Raw genomic sequence first — 22,670 nt, 5'->3', positions numbered from 1 at the left:
CACATAAACCTCCTTATTGTGATAAGACAGTACCTTTTGTTCTTTAAGTTTTCCCAGGAATGTAATGACCTTCAGAAAGGAGCCCCGATGCTGGTATCCATCGCCGGTGACAAGAAAAAGGAATGATCCGGTGCCTCAAGGACTACAACACCAGAGGGTCACATTCCAAACCCTCCACCCCCGACCCTTTCAGCTCATTTGCCCTATATAACTGTTTCAAAAGTTTGTAGTTTGAAGATGGTTCTTTATGGACACTAGTCCGCCATCTTCCCCCTTGCTAGCAAGCTGTAATAATAAAAAAAGACCCTTTCTCTCTTACCACCTTGCCTCTGGACTAATGGCTTGTCTTTGTGGCGAGGAGAGGACCCCTATTTGGCGGTGACAGTAATAGCATAGTTACAACCGTTAGTTAATTTATCACTAACCATCTTACTTGCGTTATCTCATTAAAACTCCTATCAATATGTACAAAGAGAGTGGTATTAACCCATTTTCTAGATAAGGAAATAAATACTCTGAGAGGTTAAGTGATTTTCTTAAGGTCAATCAGTTGTTAAATGATGAAGCTGGGATTTGAATCCAATTATGTCTGACTCCCAAATCTATTCATTTTCTGCTTTGCCAAGCTGCCTGTAATTCATAGTAATTATTATGTCAAAATCCATCTTGTTGTAATACATAGAAGCTGAGAAGTTGCCTGAAAGGAACGGATTAGCTGTGTCATGTTCTTACACTTGGTGTGTACTACTTATTAGTATCACTAGATACTGTCTAGATGGGATTGAGTAGAACTAGAAGAGCCTGCTCAGAGGGTGAGCAACATTTCGGAACTGAATTTACTTTTACAGAATAGTCCAAGGTTGGTTGCTGAAGCAATTTGGGAAATTGGGTTCCCTAAAGAAGTTAAACAATAGGATGCTTTCTCATCTGCCTTAATAAGTGGTCATAATCTTGCTTTGACGATAATAGTTAAAGCAATTGACATCTCATATCCTCTTCTACCAACTGGACCAGAGTCACCTTTTAATTTTTTTTAAAAAAGACGAGTTTTGGGCCGGCCCCGTGGCTTGGTGGTTAAGTGAGCGCGCTCCACTGCTGGCGACCCGAGTTCGGATCCCGGGCTCGCACCGACGCGCTGCTTCTCCGGCCATGCTGAGGCCGCGTCCCACATACAGCAACTAGAATAGGATGTGCAGCTATGACACACAACTATCTACTGGGGCTTTGGGGGGAAAAAATAAATAAATAAAATCTTAAAAAAAAAAAAAAAAAAGACGAGTTTTATTGATGAAATCTTCAAGTCAGAGAGAACTTAATCCAAATCCAGGTTCTCCTAATTGTTTATGGAGATTTAGGCAAGTCCATTGTCATTTTAAGTCTATAAAATGGAGAAAATAGAATTAACCATGCATGATTATGTTTGAGTATTTCATAAAACAAAGGATCTTGGGTACCAGGCACTTAGTGGGCTAAGTTGTTGCTGTTGTTGCTCCCACACAATCTAATCTTAAAGGACTCTTTGATTGAGTTAATTAATTGCGGCTAATGACCTGCTTCAGAGCGTGGAGGATGAAATCGCCAGAAGAAGAAAGTTGTAGGTAGTCTCTTGCTAAATCTATCTTTTTTGACCTCTCCTTGCTGGAAGTACTGAGTGGTGGTCCCATATCTAGCACATTGTAAAACAGGCAATCAATTTAATTCTTGCTGTGTCAGATGCATACATCAGATAGAAGCACATAAACCTAAATACAGATCCAGGGTTTACAGAAAAGACATTTTTATTGAAGTGGTTTATGGCCTTTTTGCATAGGAAATGTTAAAGGAAGGGGCAACCTAAGTTATTTCAATTATTTATGTTTTTATTATACCAGCAGAAGTCTCTGGTTCTCTCCAGCTTGGAGATGCTTCAACTAATGCTGGAGGAAAAAACTCAGGATAATGGAAGACTCAACTCTTGTGTTGTTAACTGAAAATATTATTCATGCTCTTCAAAGTGCTTCACGGAAGTCATTTAATGTGACGTCTCTTCATTTGGAAGTATGCTGACTTGATGATATCTGCTAATGCATAGTAAAGAAACAGTGAGCACAGTCTTCACTTCTCTTTGTCCTTATCTTTGCATTGATAGTTTCCTTAAAGTTCATCTTCTTATTTAATAAATAAGTATTTAGCACCAAATTCCACACAGTCTCTGACAATAAAAAGGTTTCCTCCACAGGACTCTAATAGACTTGAAAGATAAGGGCTGGAGCCCTACTGGCCCAGCGTCCAGTTAAACAGGTAACAAATCAGAACAGGTTTGCTTAGGTCCACGCCGAATGTTCACAGCTCAGTTGGCCGTGACAAGAATGCCTCATTCCTCTTAATGCTTCTGTGTTCCACTCTCTCCCCATCAGCTGCACTGGGAGGATCATGCTGGTGCTGCATGCTTTACGAGCAATTTGTGGGAATCAAATGAGTTAATACGCTTGCAATTTCTGTGAGAAGTGAAAGCATCTGAAAGGGTAAGTCATTAATTTTCCTATCTCAAATCCATCCTTCACACTTGTTGTCAGTTTCCCTGACTATGTGGCCCTCAGCACAAACATGACTATGAGGATGTGTTTTTGCATGTGAGGGGGTGAGAAAAAGGGAAGTTATGGAGAAAGGGACACAAGATTTAGGACTTGCAATACTGCACTTGGACAAATAGCAATACCTTGCCACAGAGCATTTGTTTTGCTTGCTGCCACTTATTTAGCTTCTCATTATGAAGCTGAACAGACTCCTTTTTTCATTGTGTGGAAGAAACAGTCAGTGGCCCTATCATTGTGGAAGCCTTTGCTGTCATGGGACTACTCAAGCCAGCTCTTTGCAGTGGCTATAGCATCTTTACTTCATTCTTCCTGCTGGCTTTTTATTTTCCCTTCACTTCCAGCTTCTCAACTTTCCTATTTCTAGGCAGATCTCTTTGGGAAATGCATCTTTTGGAATCACTATGAAAACTTAATAAAAGGGGAAAGACAGCTCAGGGGAAGAAGTGACATTCTTATAATTACCATTCGCAGGTTCCTCCTTCCTTTTGGTTGTGGCATGGTCACACTGAGAGTGAGTGGCAGGTTTTGTGGACTGGAAAAATCTCAAGCTATTTATGTCAACTGATTGTCTTGTAAAAAAATTACAGCTTTATTGAAGTATACTTGACATACAATAAGCTATACTTATTTAAAGTGTACAACGTGATGACTTTTGAATTGTGTGCATCCAGGAAACCTACAATCAAATAATGAATATATCCACCCAATCCCCAATTTCCTCATGCCCCTTGGGAATCCTTCACCCCTCCCCAGGCAACTACAGATCTGCTTTCTGTCACTATAGATAAGTTTGCATTTTTTAGAATTTTATCCAGAATGCATGCATGTTATATAACATGTACTTTTTTTGGTCTGGCTTCTTTCACTCAGTATATGTTGGGATTTATCTATATTGTAGTATATATGAATTGTCTGTTCTTTTTATGGCTGTGTAGTATTCCATTGTAGGATGTACAACATTTTGTTTATCCACCTGTTTGTAGACCTTGTATTAATCTACTAGGGCTGCCATAACAAAATATCATGGGCTAGGTGGCTTAAACAAGAGAAATTTATTTTCTCACAGTTCTGGAGGCTATAAGTCCAAGATCAAGGTATTGGCAGGTTTGGGTTCTCCTGAGGCCTCTCTCCTTGGCTTGCAGGTGGCTGCCTTCTTGCTGTGTCTTCACATGGACTTCCTCTGTACACATGCATTCGTGGCATCTCTTTGTGTGTCCAAACATCATCTTCTTATAAGGACACCAGTCAGACTGGATTAGGGCCCACCCTCCCAGCCTCACTTAACTTAATCATCTCTTTAAAGGCCCTATCTCCAAATACAGTCACTTCCGGAGGTATTGGGCATTAGGACTTAAGCATATGAAATTGGAGGGGGACACAATTCAGCCAAAAGCAGACATTTAGGTTGTTTCTAGTTTTTGGCTATTACAAATAAACCTGCTGTGAATGTTTGTGTACAACTGTTTGTGTAGACGTGTGCTTTCATTTCTCTTGAGTAAATACTTAGGAGCAAAGTTGCTGCATCATGTGGTAGCTTATGTTTAATTTTCAAGTAACTGCAAAGTTGTTTTCCAAAACAGTTGTTCCGTTTTACATTTCCATCCACACCCTATAAGCATTTCAGTTGCTCCTTATCCTGCTAATATTTGGGATTATCAGTCTTTCAAAATTTTAGACATTCCAATAAATGTGGAGTGGTACCTCATTGCAGTTTTACTATGCATCTTTACGACAACTAGTGATGTTGAACATCTTTGTATGTGTTATGTGCCTGCTTTATTATCTTACTTAGTGAAGTGTCTCTTCAAATCTGTTACCAGTTTTGCTATTGAGTTGTTTCTTATCATTCAGCTATTAAGTGTTCTTTATATATTCTAGATACAAGTCCTTAGTCGAATATATGCTTTATATATATTTTCTCCCCGTCTGCGTTTGCCTATTTTCCTAACAGTATCTTTTGAAGAGAAAGGTTTTTAACTTTGATAAAATTTATCAGTTTTTTTTTTTATAATTCATGTCAGTGTAGTTTTCTTCATGATTATTTTGCTTGGACTTCATTGAGCTTCTTGATTCTGGGAGTATTGTTTTCATTAAATTTGAAAATTTTCAGCCATTATATTTTCAAGTTTTTTTTAATGCTCCCTCTTTCGGGGACTACAATTACAAATATATTGTTCCTCTTGAAATTGTTCCTCTCTTTTTCTCTCTCTCTTTCTTTCATTTTTGATACTTTGTTTTGCTGCATTTTCTAATTTTCTGCTCTTTTATTCTACAATGTCTGATCTCCTGATAATCCCATCAAACATATTTTTTATTTAAGACATTGTGTTTTTCATCTTCAGATGTTCGACTTGGATTTTTGAAATATCTTTTATGTCTTGCATTAACAGGCTCATGCTTTCCTATTCCTTCTTAAACATATAAAATATAGTCATAGTAACTGTTTAAATGTCCTTGTCTACTAATTTTATCATCTTTATCATTACTGAGTCTATTTCTATTGATTGATTATTTTCTTTATGGGTTGTTTTTTCCTACTTCTTTGCATAGCTAGTAATTTTTGAATGAATGCCCAACATTGTGATTTTGTGTTGTTGATTCCTGGAAGTTTTGGTGTTCCTATAAATATGTATGAGTTACTTTCTGGAACACAGTTAAATTCCTTGGGAACAGTTTCATTCTTTTATAGCTTGCTTTTAAGCTTTGTCAGGCAATCTCAGTACAGCCCTTAGCACAGGACTAATTTGGTCCCATTACTGAGGCAATATCCTTCAGTGAACTCATCCTTTTGCCCTGCGTATTCTGAGGTCTATTCCAGTCTGGCTGGTGGGAGCAAACAGTATTCCTGGCCATGTGTGAGCTCCAGGAATTACTCCATTTGCCTTCTGCAATGCTTCTTTCCCAGGCCTTGGGTAGTTTCCTCATATACATGTCGTTTCAGGCAGGAGGTTAATTCTGGTTCCATTTATTTCATCACTGTCATAAGTGGAAGTTTGTTTTGTTTCTTAAAAAAGAAAATAATTTTCCAATTTCTTAAAAAATTGGAATCTTCTTTTCTACTGCCTATGCCAACTGATTCTTATCATAGATGTAGAAACACTCCCCTGTTCCCAGCACATATGGCAAATCTGGATGTGAAAGGCATTGGTGATATCAGGAAAGAGCATGGACTAAAGTTGGGAAGTAGAAAAGAAAACAAGTTCATTTTAGGATGGTTATAAAGACAATCCAGGATGCTAAAAAGTTTCAGAATGACTTTATGTCCCAATAAAGAGTGAAAGATTCATAACACTGTTCAGCTCTATCTCAACTACCCTAGTTCAAGCATTGACTTTTCTTACAGAAAGTCCATTGCAATATATAGTGTTATGTGAGTATATGTTGGATGAATTCATTACATCTACAATGACTTCCATGCTCAATGAAGTCCCAAGAATAGCAGTAATAGTGAGGCCCCAGAAAATGTAGTGATAGGAATTACCCCCATGTTTCAGTCATGTTTCCAGTAGCAATGAGATGACACATACCATTGTGTTATTTGTGGAGAGGTATTGAAGAAATTATTTAAAAAGTGTGGGCCTGATCCCTGGGACTAGTTCCCTGGGACTAGTAAGAGCACTTTGGGTTAGGGGTGATTACTGAGACCTGTAGAGAGAAGGAGGGTGTTTGCAAGTAACTGCCTGCCAGGAGCCATGACCCTTGGTCAAGGGTTAGAGTCATCCTCGGTGACACCACTGATAAAGAGCCAGGGAAACAAACACCCAGCATCACTCTGACTTCTTCTGGAATTTCCTGCAAGTGCTCCCCATTGGCCAAACCAAACTGAGATCCAATTGGCCGAACCAATCATTTGAGCCATAGATGCAATCCATACATTTCAGCCATCCACAGAACACAGCAGGGTGTAAAGAGTGAATCTTGGAAGGCAAACAGGATATCTATCATACTCATTTTTAAAATTTATACATGTTCCTTGCAGAAATTTTAGAAAGTTAAAGATAGCCCAAAGACAAAAGACCAAAATTTCCAGAGATAACCATTCTTGTGTATGCCACTCCAGTCTTTCTTCTCGCCCTGTCTCTATCTGTGTACAAGTGGCATACACTGATAGATGACATATATGTATATCATCCATACAAATGCATATCACTCCTCCATGTACAAATCACTCTTAAATAAACATATCACCTACATACTAATTGTACCAAGTTCTATGCAATTTAACATATTTGCTATATTTTTATGTTATATTTTACCAAAATGGGATAACACTGTACACACTGTTTTATATATTGCTCATTCATTTGGCAATATATCAAGATTTCCCCAAAGAAAGATTTTTACCTTTGCTTTAACTCTGAGTCATATACCACTGGAAACCATGGGATCAGTGCTTGTGATTTTGCTCAAGGTGAAATAATGTGTCCTATTTTAAATATGTTAGAGATCCAAATAAAAAAGCAAATTAAGTGACAGAGTTACCTAAATACTACATTTTCCCTTCTTTCTTACTCCACCAAAATTAAATTTGTTCAGAACTTTATTCTGACTTGGAAATTTACAGAATACACACTATTTCTAGATGCAGCCATCAGCAAATATTTGAAAGAAAATCTACTAGTTTTATTCAAGCATTAGAGGATTTCCTCAGTTTGCAATAGAGCAATAGTTAAGAGTTACATCAGATATTTTTATTTAAAGCAAGTAGTAGACGTCTAACCAGGAAAGCAGTTGAAAAATCCTTATTTTAATCAGAAATATTTCAACACTCAAGAGCTCCATGAGTCTCTATGGCAAATAATAAAATGCAATCATTTTTTTGGTGGTTTTCATATTGTTGATGCTAAATTACTGTTTATTTCATCTTTCCCAACTTCCCAGTTGACTCACTAAGATCCCTTGAGAAAAGTGACAGCAACATAGAACAAAAAACATGCTCATTATTCGCCCAAAGAGAAATCTATACATGGGTACAGGAAAGATCTATCTATCTACAATCAAGAATAATATTGCATTATTTTTCTTTTTTGAGACATTTCTTTGAACCCAAATATTTATTTTACCCTGTTTAAAGTGTAAAATGCTTTCATCTTTCCTATTCTCACCTCTTAGCATTTTCTAAGACATAAAAAGAAACAGAGATGTTTAGTTGAATTGTCATAGTGATACTGTTCCTTCTCCCAAAATGAACTAAAGTGAACCCATAGAATCTTCAGGATTCGCCCAAATGTGATATGAATTTTCAGCAAGACTTCAGTTCTCCCACTGCTGTTGTATCATCGGTGTGACTGTGTTTTCCTTTGGTAACAGTATAGACAGTCTTTTCCAGCAGCTGTGTCATTCATACCCCGTTTTCCCCTTTCACACCAGGGGGAATCGTGAGCCGAAGAAACTCCAATCTCTCTTCAGGAAAGTGGCCTTCGCGACGCCTGAATTTCTATTTATTTCTTAACGCACAGAGCTATCAAGGTTTCTCATTCTGTGTAGGGCTGATAGCCAGAGATTTCCCTGAATTTGAAGATTTCCTTCATTTTTGGCTTTCACCTCCAAGTTTCCTGGGGAAACACAAAATCATGGTTCTTAAAAAGTAGTTTTTCTATAAAAAATGGAGCCTTCCTGATCATTTTGGACCAAAGTGGATAAAACTGCTGATATTTCTGACAGAAAAACAAGTACAAAGAGTTCAAAAGTTTGTTCTGTCTGAGAAATATTTCACTATTTCCCTTTTCCTACAATGGGTGACTCAAGTGTTACCAATTTTTATGCTGTGCAGAATTTTGAAAACAACAATCAGGAGCCATTCTTCATTTTCTATTAATGTACCTGGTTCTAGAAAAACTGCTCTGTCGTATGGAGTCAATAAGTCTTTGTTATAAATCTTGTCAATGTGTGAACTAACACAGTCAAGCATGGAAGATTAAAGACAGTTATTAAAATGATTGGTTGAAAGAATGAATGTGCTAAGAATTTGGCAGTTATTAGTGCTAAATTTTAAATGTGATGACTTTGAAAAAAAAAGAAATGGGAATAAATGTGGGCATCAGGAATATAGAGTAAAAAGCCTGTAAAATGTGAATGCCTTTGGAAATATTTTCCTCCAATTGTGTACTCACTTTGAGGAAAGATTTGAACTGTGTAGAATTTTGATTACACAGGTCAGCAAAAGAGTGATGCCATATTTATCCCCTCCCCACAAATGAAAAGGGGCAAGACACACAAATGTCCTTTTATGTTATTTTTCTTTTCTGGTCTGATCAATTGTGGTAAATGTTCCACTCCTTATAGTGTTGGTCATAACTCATCATTGATCACGGGACCCCACCGAGTGTCATATGCGTCCTCATTTTGGGTTATCTGATATGTGTTTAATATGGTTCAGTAGGCATGAGGAGAAAATGTCTTCCTTGGCTGGGTAAGTTCTTACTAAGTATGCCCATCGTGAGGCAGTCAGTCAACAAACAGCTCTAGGTCCTGGGATCCTGCTAGGAACAAGACATATAGTCTCTATTCTTAAAGAAGTAACACTCAGTTGTGCATAAAATAAATATTTTTCAGGTAATTTTAGACTCTTCACAAGCAAAGTCCATGACAACCTGTATTAATCTTGTTCTTCCCAACCTTCTCTTCACCTAGGATGGCACCCAGTGAAGAGGAGGTGCTCAATCAATATTCTTTAATAAAGAATAGGATCTCATTTTTAAGGAGACTCATCTGTCTCTTCCCATCACATCAATAGCTTTTTTGAAACCAGGTGAAATAAAGTATGATTTAAAAATATTGTCAAGCAACTCTTTATTGGTATATTCAAAATCAATTCAAATCTTAGCCTTCATCAAACCTCTCATCTCTTTTGGGATGCAGAGGCCCTGAAAACCTGCCCACAACCTGGCCCCTCATTCAGACTCAGAAGCACTCTTTCTGAGCCCCAACTTGGTGCCTGTGACCCTACTAAAAGGTCACTTCTTGGAACACGAAGACTGCTTGGAATCAGGATGCCACCTGCCCCTGCATCTCTGATGTTCCCCACTACCACTCACAGGGGGAATCATGCTCCTGGGATTGGATCTACCTGGTGAACCAGGTAACATCTGTTATCAGACCTACTGGGCACTAGGTTGTCTGTAGTCTCGGCTTCCATATCCCCGCTGTTCTACAGCTGTACATCCAGACTGCAGTCCCTCCCAACTTACATCTTCTCGATTCAGTAAACAGGGCAACACTGGGCAACTAACAGCAGTTGATGACTGTGCTTGATGTCTTCCATCTGCCCCTCCAGAACGCTCCACCCTTCTGCCTCTGCTCTGTTCCCCTGGGAGGCTGACCTGTGTAGACAGCACTGAGAGCTCCTGTGCCCTGGAAGCCAAGGACATCAGGAGTCAAGGGTCTTCATTGTCCAGCTCCATCCTCTGGCCCATCACTCATTTCCTGCAGTTGTCTTGCTGTGGCCACCTCTGATTCACACTTTTCAGTTTCTCTCTCTCTTTCACAGGACTGCTCCCTCTCCTTGCTCTCCTTAGTGGTAAGGGTGCTTAGTGTTATTAGCCCCTGGCTTTGGCCCTACTCCTTTTGGCTTCCTGGACCTTTGTAAATAGAGACTTCTTTAAGCCCTCTCCACATCACTAAATGGGAGTGTACCTCTGCTTCTTGCCATGGTCCGGGCTGGTACACTGAGAACACCTGCACATCCTTGCAGAGCCCTCAAGGTAAAACTAATCCGATCTTGGAAAGCTGGGATGCCAGGATGCTTAGAGCAGCTGGGGTGTCTTACAGTATCCCCCATAGCTAGTCTTCCTTTCCCTCTATTGGCATCTGTTCTACTGATCTTTGTCTGCCAGTCATTTATTCTTGATACCCAAGACAGTACAGATACAGTTCTCACTTCTCTCTGTCATCTACCAGTTTTAATCCATCAATAGCCAACAGAGTCCAGTGCTTGCTTGTGCAGGAAAGATGAACCCCCAACCCCACCCTTCTTTCCTTCCTTCCTTCCTTTTTCTTTCTTTCTTCCTCCCTCCCTCACCCTCCTTCCCCACTTCCCTCCTTCCCTCCTTCCCCCTTCCCCCTTCCCTCTCTCCTTTTTCCTTTCTTTCTTTTTCTTTCTTTCTTCCTCCCTCCCTCACCCTCCTTCCCTCCTTCCCCCTTCCCCTTCCCTCTCTCCTTTTTCCTTTCTTTCTTTTTCTTTCTTTCTTCTTCCCTCCCTCCCTCCTTTCCTCCCTCCTTTCCTCCCTCCCTTCCTTTGCCGTAGCATTTTTGGCTTGCCTGACCTCATAAATAAAAATGAATGAAGTATCCTACCTCATAGTTTTCTGGTTTCTTATTAGTCCTGCAGTGTCACTAGGAAGCTGTAATTAACCATAATGATAGTAATAATAATTTAAAAAATCTTAATTCCCTTGTTATGAGAAGAATTTCCTCTTATTGCCTCACCACAACATTTCTTTATTTCAATTAACTGCACAAAATGAAAGAAACAAGTTAATGGCTTAGAAACGAGCCTGGCCCAGAGTGGTGATAAATGTTAGAAGACTAATCCAGAATAGCAACCTTTCCACAAAGAACTGTACTGTCCTAAAAGAAATTTGTTTTTAATTTTTACTGCAATTCAAATGGTCTTAGAACCATTATATTTTAAAAGGGTGTTTTGTTTGTTTCCTTGAATAATTGGAACATTTGATTATGATTCAGAATATCAGTGCTGGAACTTACTTATACAAGATTGCAAATGTATTATATTTCCCGTCAGCTTCTCCCGATAGCTCTGACTTCCCTTATTCCGTTTTATAGATACTCTTCCTCACTTCTTAGAGTGATAACCACTTGTAACTAGACAGCGACTCCCTTAGCCCGGGACTATGTCTCTCTCTCATCTCTATTCTCGCTACCCAACCCCATGCCCGGCATGACAGGCACCCGCGTCTCTCGGGAGGCGCGCGCTCTTCTGGACCCACAGCGGACTAAAGGCGCAGCGCCCAACGCGCGGAGCCTCGGTCTCTCATGGTCACACACTGTTGGAGGGCTGGGGCTCTCCTGCTTATTCCTCTGAAGACAGGATATATCTAGAAATAGCTCCTAAGTGGATAAAGAATGTTTACCAAAACTGAAGGAGTTTTCTGAATGAGAAGAAAATATTTCTCTTTCATTCAAGAGCTTGACTGTTTGAACTAGCCTGGGGGGGTGGCTGCCCTGCAACCCCTCTGATACTGGATATTCTACAAATTAACCAAGGGTTTAAGTACATCAAGAAAAAGTCCCACAGAATTACCAGCAGCTTTGAAACAAGATACAGTGAATTTTCTGACGGATGTAGAATGTATACATTTCTAAGTTATCCTGTGATCTTTTGGGGTAGCCCCTGAGTCTGCAGTGCTGCTTCATTCCTTCCAGGTTGGAAAAACAGACAAAGAGGTCTTCTGTGTGCTCAGTTACTGGTTTATGTATCTAAACCCTGCCCAGCCATTAGAAGGATTTTAGAGGGCTTTTCCTCGGCATTAATGGGCAGTCTGTCAGTGTCTTTACGTGAAGTCATCGTCCTCGTGTTGTTGTAAGGGTTTCGGTACTGAGTGAACTACAAGGACGTGTGACAGCCTCTTCCTTCCCATGTGTTTAGACAGCAGCGCGTCCCCGTCCTGACAGAGCCAGGGGAAAGCTGCCTCTGCATGCTGCGTGCCCGTATTTTAGGAGGGGCCTGAGGAGAAGCCCACGATCGCCAGCCTTGGCCATCTGCGGCAGCAAACAATAGCCTGCTTGGCTCTCTCTCCATGGCACCGCTGTGGCTCTCCCACTGCAGCTTTGTGTGTGATAGACATCCTGGGGGCACCTCACCAGTCTGAGGACGGCTAGGAACCAGGAAGCTTAGTCCTCTCCCACTCAGTTAGGTCGTCAGAGAGGATTGAAGCCAGCTAAGATGTGATTCGTGTTTCTTACGTGTTGAGGCTCTGTGTGAGGCTCATTAAAAATTGTTACTCGTCTCATCCTTACAGTCTTCTGGAGTGGCAGCTGTCTCACAAATGAGGAGATTGGACTTCCTAAAGCTAAAGCATTTGCCCCAAGCCACCCAGCCAGACAGTGGTGGAGTTGGGTTCAGACTCAGATGTGTGGCCTCCCAGCGGCCCCAGCTGCAAGGACCACATTGTCTCCACTCCCTGAGCTGTGCTGGTGTCTTCCCGTGTCCTGCAGACCCACTCTCCACCCTCCTACATTCTCTCTGCTTCTGGGGGATCCTGGATGTACTGCAGCCACGGGAAGCCCTGGCAGGAGGTGGGAAGAAAGGAGGAGAATCAGACCTGGCACTTGTTTCCCGGCTCCGTCCCGGGCTGGCTATGCCTCTCCACCAAAGATGCTAGCTTCCTTTACAGCCCTCTCTGTTCCCAAGGCCTGGTAACCGCCTCCTCCACCTGAAGTAAGGCCTCTGTCATTAGTCCTGTGGTCCCTTAGGGCCTCTGGGGTTTCTCAGTTCTCTGCCCACACCCTTATAAATAATCCCTCACCAAATCCTTTCCAAACCTCTCTGCTGAGCCCTTTTCTTCCTGCTGGTACTCGGCACAAAAATGCCCTCACTAAGTTACAACTCACTTAAATGATGTTCTTGGTGCTTATGGAGTGTTGATACCAAAATTGTGCATTGGAAAAGGTCTCAGCAATCTTTTGGGAAGCTATAATTAAAGGTCTCAGGCATCGTGTTCATCAATATTCTCTTTCCAAAATATCAAGTTACCAAAATTACCATACCCTCTATATACGACAACAAGTGATGAAGTTCTGGGTCGGCTAATGTATAGGCAAAAAATGTATTCTGCAGATGCATTTATTGGCACATTTTTGGTCAAAGAACTAGAACCTTGCTAACCCAATGTGCTTCAGGCTGGCTTCAGGGCACAAGCAAACCCTATATCTCAGGCACCTGGGAAAATCTCCTTCTTCTATTATGCTTTTCTCCTACTTCTAGCTATTTCGCTTTTTATTGCAAGCTACCTTCAAGTTCTTTTGTAAGAAGGTGAGAGAAACTTCCTGAAGAAATGGATTAATCCCATCCTGCCTGCCTCATTTTGCTGGAAAGATTCTTTTTTCACTGAAAACACTGGTTTTTTCCTCTACTTCAGCTGTTAGAGCAGATGTGATGATTTGAGTGAGAAGGCTTGATAATGGTCTGCTTGGTCCGAAACATAACTCCCACACTTTGAGTTCCCTGCTCAGCATTTGGAGGCTTTGCGATGATGTGGAACAGTAGACCGACGAAAGTGGGAACGAGTATCAGCTAAAACAACAGCACTTTGTTTTTTTTCCCTCACTGCACAGAGATGAATGGCTGAAACCAGAACTTGACCACGAACCAAACACTTTGGAGTCTAGGACTCTTATTCAGTGTTTGTGTGTTTTTGAGACGGTGATGCTTGACCGCTGCTCACTTCCTGCTCCTCTTCCCACCCGCCTCCCCCCGAGACCCCCCAAATTACCAAGGCAGTCTCTCATGTCAGACAGGATTTTCAGTTAACATAGGACTTGTGATTTTTGGAATGCATTTCTTAAACTCATTCAAGAGGGTTCAAAAAACTCAGGTATGCAGGCAGTTCGGGAAATTAAATCTCCTTCCAGGGAATTACTGAAAAACCAATGCTTTATAACTTCTTAAATAAATGCTCAGTTTCATATCAAAGAGAAAATATCTCAAGTAAACATAATTTGGGTCACAGGATCCATTTAAAATAGCAATTATGATTTTTTACTTCTCAAAAATATATCATTTGATGGTTCCCACGTTACTAGGGTATGAAGAGGACAGACGTCCAACCTGTCTTTGTTCTGCAACACACGGAGCTTAATCTCCTACTGAATTATCCCACAATCATTCTGCATCTCTATATGTAATATCTTTCCAATGCTAGAGTTGGAGGACAACTGATCGGGAAACCCTGGTCCTAATCCTGCATCTCAGCACAGAGAGCCGTGTGCACCACACAGTCATTTGGCTTTTCTTCCCCTGGATGAAAAGGCTTGACAGCATCAGCGGTTTTCAAAGTTTTTAGTGAAAAACTTTTCTTCAAAGAAACACTTATAGATGCCAAATACATTCAACTGATACATTTGGATTTTAGTTTCACAGAATTGTGGCCTCCTGTGCCGCTCCCCACCGCTGTTCCTACCACATCACCTGACAGTCTGAGTGCCGCTGGGCCAGAGGCCGTGGCTTTCTGTGACTCCTGCATCCCAAATGGCTAGACACCTCCCGCTTTCTGTTGAAGTCACCTATCACACACATATAACCAGTTTAGTAGACAAACCATATTTAATAATATGTAACATGCAACACATGCTGTCTGAGGATGAGGAATTACTGCATGATGTTGGGGGAATAAGAAGTGCCTATATTTAAGTAAAACTACAAAGTTATATGTTAAGAATAGTACTCACCCAGGACTGTCTGTGCTATCGCTGTGGCTTCATCACAGAATTTCATCAGAAATTGGAGGAGGGAACATTTATATGTCTTCTGATTTTAATCTTCACGGCAGTCTCTTGTGTTAACAGCATCGTTTCCTATTTACGTGGGTAAATAGAGGCTTGGAGAATTAGGCAACTTGTCTGAAGTCAACCAACCAGTTAAGAGACAGTTAGCAACCCTCCTAGATTTTCTCACTCTGAACTCTGGGTTCTTGGAGTGTTTTCTATAGTGGTCATGAAAAGTGACCTTTGGGGGAAATTGAGTGAAGCTTCCAGGTTGATGAATGAGCTGTGTCTAGATTAACCACCACACTGGATTCTGTGGTCTTTCCTTTGGAGGGTGTTGTTGATCAGTTGCTTGCTGCTACTCACTTTTTAAATACATGGCTCATATTTTTCTATCAAATAAAGTCACCCAACTGGTAAGGGTCAAACAGTCACCCAAGTTATTCTTCCTGTTACAACTTGAAAGAGAATAAAGAGCTCTCTGTGCTCAACAAAAACATCTTCAAGGAAAGGGTGGATTGGGGGAGGGTACCGGGATGCAGCAGTATTTACCTTCTGGCAGAAGAAACAATTTTCTTTATTTTTTCGTTGTCTTTCTTTCTTTTTTTTCTCTTTACCACTTTATATTATATTTGACATTATATGTACAGAGGGGGAGAAACTATACTGAATAACTTTGGGGATGTGAATGATATTTAAAAACCCTATAAATAACAGTCATAAATTACAAACTATGTTGATTGAATGAAACTCTTCTTAGAGACTGGAATGACTTAAAGCAAAAATGACTCTGAACAAAACTTGTATTTTTCTTCGATATGTTTACCCAATGACATTAGAGAATGCAGAATGAGCAAGTATTTTTACTAGACTTTCATATCAGAGACCAAAATGTACTTTTTTTGATGATGTTCTTATAAACAAGCAAGAGCAGCTAACAGAGGGTTTTTTAGGCATCCAGCCTTAACCAGCCTGGGGGCACAGCTGTTCAAAGGTGGACTATTAACCACCGCATCAGACTGATGTGAGCTGCTTGATGGAAATTTAGATTTCTGGGCCCAGCACAGACCTGCAGAATTAGACTTTGTTGCTGTTGGGTGTGGGAATGTGCATTCTAAATGAGCGCCTGGGTGGCTCTTGAGCACCCCGAAGGTCGAGACACAGTCACGGTATGGAAGTTAAGCAGAACTGGTTTCACATCGCCACTCCACTGCCTAGGATCTGTGTGATTTTTGACATCAATGTTGTTGGGTGGACGTGAGCAACTGTGAAAACAACTAACTGCTACAACATTGGGATCTAGGGCAGACTAGTTATGATTACTTAGGATAAGGTTTGTGACAGAGTCTGGATAGTGCTGGACACATGGCAGCCTCAGGAATGTTAGCATGTACTCTCACAGTGTGTGCAGAGTGAGCTCAGATAAAAGATACGAGGAGACTTCTCCAGCGTGCTGTTGGAGCCTGGTAGAGCGAGCACTGTGAAGTAGGAAAGGCAGACAGAGGTTGTGAGTGTGAGGAACAGCCTGACCCAAGGACCTCAATGGTGTACTCTGTGTCCACATGTATTTCTCACTTTGTCCTGAAGACGACAATTCATTCCTCAAGATCCATTATTGTAGGTATAAAATGAGCACTTCTTAGGAGGCTCAGACTTCTTGCAGCCCATTAACACCTCTCCAGAGCAGAGAGGAAGCACTGCGATGGACAGACAAAAACTCGGCTGGATGAGAGGAGGTGGGAGGGCAGGACGGGGGCCAAGCATGGGCTTTGCCTTCCCACGGTCTTGTCTGGACCTGCTTCATTTCATTCGTTAAATTGGATCCAATCAAAGCAAACTGGATAGAGAAACAACAGGCAAACTTAAACAAAATACAAAGCAAGGGGTGTACTATAAAGCTGAATTGGAGCCATAAAGAAGTTCTTTTTATATTGGTATGAAATGATATACATTAAAAAGAGAGAAATCAACACAAAACACAAGTAGGAGAGTTTAACACCTTTTTCTCAGTCCTGATGATCAAATATGTAGTAAGTGCATACACAGAATATTTGAGTGAAATAAGGTTTATCAAATAGATCTAACATACATTGATATGTGAGCCTTATAAACAGACACTGGATTTTCAATTCAAATGTTCATGGAACATTTATAAAAACTAGCAATATATAAGATTACAAAGAAACATAAAATTGTAAATAAGACTCAGAGTAAAGATTATATATTTCTGGCTATGCAATAATATTATAAATGAGTGCCAACTACAAAAACAAAATAATAAAACCCCAACCATTTTGAGTTGATAAACACATCTGAAAAATCATTGTAAGATCATAGAGGAAGTCAAGTCCGAAATAGCAGAATATTTATAAAGTAACAATAAAGGGAAAACTCCAAATATAAATCCATGACATTGCCAAACCTATACTCAGAGGAAAATAGAGTTTAGAATAAAACTTAGGTTGTTAAAAAGTAACAGAAAACAAACCCAAGAAAAGTAAAAGGGAAAAACTAATCCAGTTATGAAGATATTGTGTCAGAAAAAGGAAAAAATAACAGAACTGGTGCATATATCAAGGGCTATACCTTCAAGAGAAAAATAAACAATAATTTAGGTAAAACTCAGCAGATAAATAAATCCAAGGAAGGGTAGGGGGAAAAGTGTAAGAATGCTGAATTAGAAATGAAAATGAGGAAATAACCAGTTATAAAGAAACTTAAAATAATTATAAAAGAATACTTTACACAAATCTATCCTAAACAAGAGCAAATATAAGATAAAATGAAAGTATGACTACAAAACTGAAGAGAGAGAGAAGACCAAAAGATCTATTCAGTCTCAAAAACTTTATATGGAAATGCTTCCAAATTTAAAAGAAACAGACTAATTTTTATGTTATTTCAACTGTTCTAAAGCTTTCTGATTACCCTTACAACACCTATATAAAAGTTGTACGAAAACCAGATAAAGGTGGCACACAACATAAAAACTGTAGATTAGTATCATTTATAAATATTGATGACAAATAAAATATTAAGAAATGGAATCTGGCAGTACAATAAAAGAATACATAATAAGGATAGTAATGGACTATAACTCATTGAGGAAAAAAGAATCCATGTGTCCGTATGATGGAAGGAAAAAAAGGAAGGAAGGAAGAGAAGAAGGGAGGAAGGAAGGAGGGAGAGAGGGAGAGAGGGAGGGAGGGAGGGAGGGCAGGAAGGAGGAAAGGGAAGAAGAGAGGGAAGGAAGTAACTAGGGAGAAGGGAAAGCTCTTCCCTATAGTAAAATGCCAATCAGTAAATACAAAAAGAAATGGCAGAATTTGAAATACCATGTTGCTACCAGCACAGTACTATTTGATTCAGGCAAAAATCATCAAGGGATTCTAAAACTTGTGGAATAAAATGTGGACGAGGAAAAAGATATTATACAGTTTTCAATATCTGTCCACCTGCACAGATTACCTATTAATTACAAAGGAGAAAATGGTAATTTAACCTGGCAGACGTCATCTTATCAAAGTTCACACAACCAAAACAGGATAGACTGACACCAGATGTCTCTCGTGATGCACTGAGAAGGACACAACATCAGTTCTATGGCATTCCTGCTGAAAATGCTAACCCCAATTGTTAGGACACAAGGAAAATGTAATTTGAGGGACATTCTATAAAGCTATTGGCCTGTGTTGTTCAAAATTTCAGTGTCATGAAAAATAAATTCTGAGGAACGTTTCCATATTAAAATATACTAAAGAGACAGGACAACTAAATTTAATGCACATGCTTGGATTGGATACTGGATCAGAAAAACAAAAGCTATAAAGAACACTATGGGCACAATGGCAAAATTTTAACGTAAACTGTAGGTTAGATAATATTATATCAATGTTAAGAATTTTGTAATTGTACCTATCATTGTATAATAGAATGTTCTAGTTTTTACTACATATATTCTGAAGTATTTAGATGAATAGGTTAATTATATCTGCAATTTCCTCTCAAATAATTCACTAAATATAAATATATGGGGGGAGAACAAGTATAGCAATATAGCAAGAGATTAACAGTTGATAAATCTATAAAAAACATAGAAAAATTTATTGTGCTATTCTTACAACTTTAATAAAATCTTGTGGGGTATTTTTATAAATAATTTTTTTTAAATAAAAATTAAGTAATTCTGAGAAGTATAAGATGGTGCAATATTAGAAATGACTGAAATAATGCACAATAATAATAGTTTTAAAGAGGAGACACTATATGTTCATCTCTGTAGTTTCCAATGTAACACTGTGGAAATTCCACAACTATTATTATCCACACCTACGACCATGTCTATATACTTCACCATAAGCCAACTTCATGCTTCGTAACTGGACGGGAGAGGCACTACTACTAAAGTCAGGAGAAAAATGCTGCTTTATTCTCACCGCTATTTTTTAATATTGTCCTGGAAGTATTAGACTCTATAATTAGAGCACCAAATATAAGTTATAGACATCATATAGAAATAATATAACTGTATTTGAAAAAACTCAAGAGGGTGAACTAAATAATTTTAGACAGGATATTTAGTAAGATTGTTAGTTATAATTAATATATTAAAACTAACAGGTACTTTTTATTTGAGCAGAAATAATGAATTATAAATAGAAAGAAGTAAACCATTGACAACAGAAATCTCCTCAAAATTGTAGACTACCCTTAATAAAATTAGCAAGTATTTTTTGTACCTATAGAAGAAAATGACAAAATCTTGCCGAAGAACATGAAGGAAAAATTGAATAAACTACTTCTCGGATAAGGAAGTAATTTTGTCAAAAAGTTTTCTTTCCTAAAGTTAATATATTCCAGAGCAATATCAAAAAGATTCTTTCAAAAATTTCTAATAATTATTATAAGTTTATATTGAAAAAATGAAAAAACTTTGAAAATTCTGAAAAGAAAAGAAAAATGGGAAAGCACATGCCATAACAGCATCACCTGTATTTTAAAAGTGCGATAATTAAAACTCTGTATTATCAGTAAGATATTACGTAGTCATTCCCTTTGATGGGGTAAAGAATCTAGAAATAAAACTAAGGTATATGTGAGCTTTATTATATGATGAACATGACATTTTAAATCAATAAGGGGAAATAAAAGATTTGATATATGGCATTGGGAAACCTGACTACGTGTTTGTGAAAACACTAAAGTATATCCCTACATCACTCTAATGTAAAACTGAATCCCTTTTTATATTTAAAAATTGAAAAATAAAATTTTATTAGGAAATATAGCTAATTAATTTTTATGATCACGTATACATGTATGTGTGTGTCAGTTGCAAAGGGATGACTGTGGTGATGAAAGCCTTTCTAAGAATGTCAGAAAAATCAGATGCCATAAAAAAATAAATTTATTTCCAAAAGAGTAAAACTTCTCCATGTCAAAAGAAACTTTATAGAAACTGAAAGAAAAACCAAAAAGGAGAAAAATAGTTTAACAAAACCATTGACATGTAAGTATTATTGTAAGAACAAGAGGTTTCTTTAAAATAATAAGGAAAAATACATAAAGGATGTACATAGACAATTCATAAAAGAATTACAAATGGCCAATAAGCATATGAAAAGATTGTCAACCTGACTGACACACATTAAAATAGATATTATTTTTCTCCTATGTAATTTGCTTTCAAGATAAAAGAAAAATACTGAACATTTTTATCTTTTTACTGAGTGTTTTATCTTTGACCTCAAATCTCACTTTAAGAAATTTGCCCTAATATTGTTGTCACTGCCTTGTTTACACCATGTGAAAAAAGATCACATTATATTTCCATTTGTATGGATTGGGTTAAGTAAATTATTGCATGATCATTTAATGGACTATGACCCAATTATGAAAATGATAATGTAGATAGTAATTTTTGACATGGAAACATGATTATGGCATGTTGTTCAGTTGTGTATAGAAAGAGAGAGAGAAACATGATGGGAAGATCATTCCTGAAAATGATCAGAATGGTTACCTCTGTGCTGTGAAAAAATGGGGTGGCTTTACCCCCCTATTTTTACTTTTCTGTATTGCTCAAAGTTTTGGGGTTTTGTTTTTTGTTTTTTTTGACAAGAATCATTTGATCTAATAGCTAAAAGATGGAAGCAACCCAAGTGCCCATCAATGAACGAATGGATAAACAAATGATGTATATACATACAATGGAATACCATTCAGCCTTAAAAAAATAGTGAATTCTGACACGTGCTGCAACATGGATGAAGCTGGAGGACATTAAGTGAAATAAGCCAGTCACAAAAGACACCTACTATATGAATCCACTTATTTGAGGGACCTAGAGTAGTCAAACTCAGAGAGAGAGAAAATAGAACAGTGGTTGCCAGGGGTTGACGGGAGGGAGAAATGGGAAGTTAATGTTTAATGGATACAGAGTTTCAGTTTTGCAAGAGGAAAAGAGCACTGGAGATGGATGGTGGTGATGGTTGCACAACAATGTGAATGTACGTGATACCACTGAACTGTACACCTAGTAATGGTTAAGATGGTAAATTTTGCATTATGTGTATTTTACCTCAATAAAAACAAACAAAAAAGAATCAGTTGCGGGGGCAGAGTCAAGATGGCGGCGTAGGCAGACTCTGAACTCACCTCCTCCCGCGGACACAGCCAATTTACAACTACTCGTGGAAAAATTACCCCTGAGACAGAACTGAAAACTGGATAAGAGGAACTCCTGCAACAACGGACAATCCTAACTGGGGTAGAAGAGGCAGAGACTCCCCTCCGGAGAGGAAAAACGCCGCCTTCACAAGCCGCCAGCAGCTCACAGGTACGCAGCCCTCCCTGGAGGCGCGGGGCCCTGAGCCGGGGAGCGCCACCGCTGTGGGCATTTTGTGGACCCAGCACAATCGACACCAGTGGCATAATATCTGACTTTGCCTGCTACTAAAACATTGGGGAGCACCCCCAGAAAACCCGGTTCACAAAGAAACTAAAACTGGCTCTTAAAGGGCCAGCGCACAAACTCACCCGTTCCAGAAAGCATCCTAAAACCACCAGAAAGAAAGGTGCACAGTGCTTTGGTGACAAGAGACTCACCTAATAGGCCGTGAGTGCATCTCGGTGAGGGGTGAGACCTCTCCAGGGACTGGGACATTGGCGGTGGCCATTGTTGTGGCCTGGTGTGAGCATGCTGACACAGACGCCATTGGAGTTCTCCCTGAGGCCTGCTAGCCCAGGGTCTGCTCCACCAGCTAGAGCACCGATTTAATCCAGCTCAGCCCGGGCAGGCAGCCCACCCTAGAGACTAGCCCCACCCAACAACAAGCCCTCAGGCAACGTGTGGGCCTGCATAGATTGGTGACTGGATTTTCTGCAGCCTGCCAACTGAGCTGACTTGAGCGGAGCAGGGTGTGCACAAGGAGTGGGTGGAGAGTGTGGGGCGGTGGTGGAGGGTGTGGGGCTCCCGCGGTGTACAGACTGGGTCCGTTTGGGAAGGTCGGGGCACTCACACGGGGCAGGACTGTGTTGACTGTGTGTGTGGACCTGTGGGCATTGCGGCTTGTCAGCTGCAGAAGACTTGTGCTGCTCAATGACCCACGTAGGAGGTTTGCCCCACCTTCCAAAGCCTGAAACAATTGG

The 22,670-nt window shown here is 39.6% G+C and overlaps 1 long non-coding RNA gene across 1 annotated transcript; it reads right to left on the bottom strand.

Annotated features, from left to right (window-relative positions):
* Positions 1-7,058: 7,058 nt before the first annotated feature.
* On the bottom strand, positions 7,059-22,411 carry LOC147915247 (uncharacterized). The gene is made up of 4 exons (XR_015554245.1): positions 22,128-22,411; positions 14,985-15,110; positions 14,717-14,819; positions 7,059-8,131 (listed from the first exon to the last, which is right to left on the bottom strand). It is a non-coding gene; the product is annotated as an uncharacterized LOC147915247 (long non-coding RNA).
* Between the last annotated feature and the right edge of the window lie 259 nt (positions 22,412-22,670).

Source organism: Ceratotherium simum, chromosome 14 (genome assembly GCF_057802395.1).
Source record: "Ceratotherium simum simum isolate JZ-2026a chromosome 14, ASM5780239v1, whole genome shotgun sequence".
Lineage (NCBI taxonomy): Eukaryota > Metazoa > Chordata > Mammalia > Perissodactyla > Rhinocerotidae > Ceratotherium > Ceratotherium simum.
This window is presented reverse-complemented; position numbering and strand designations above follow the sequence as displayed.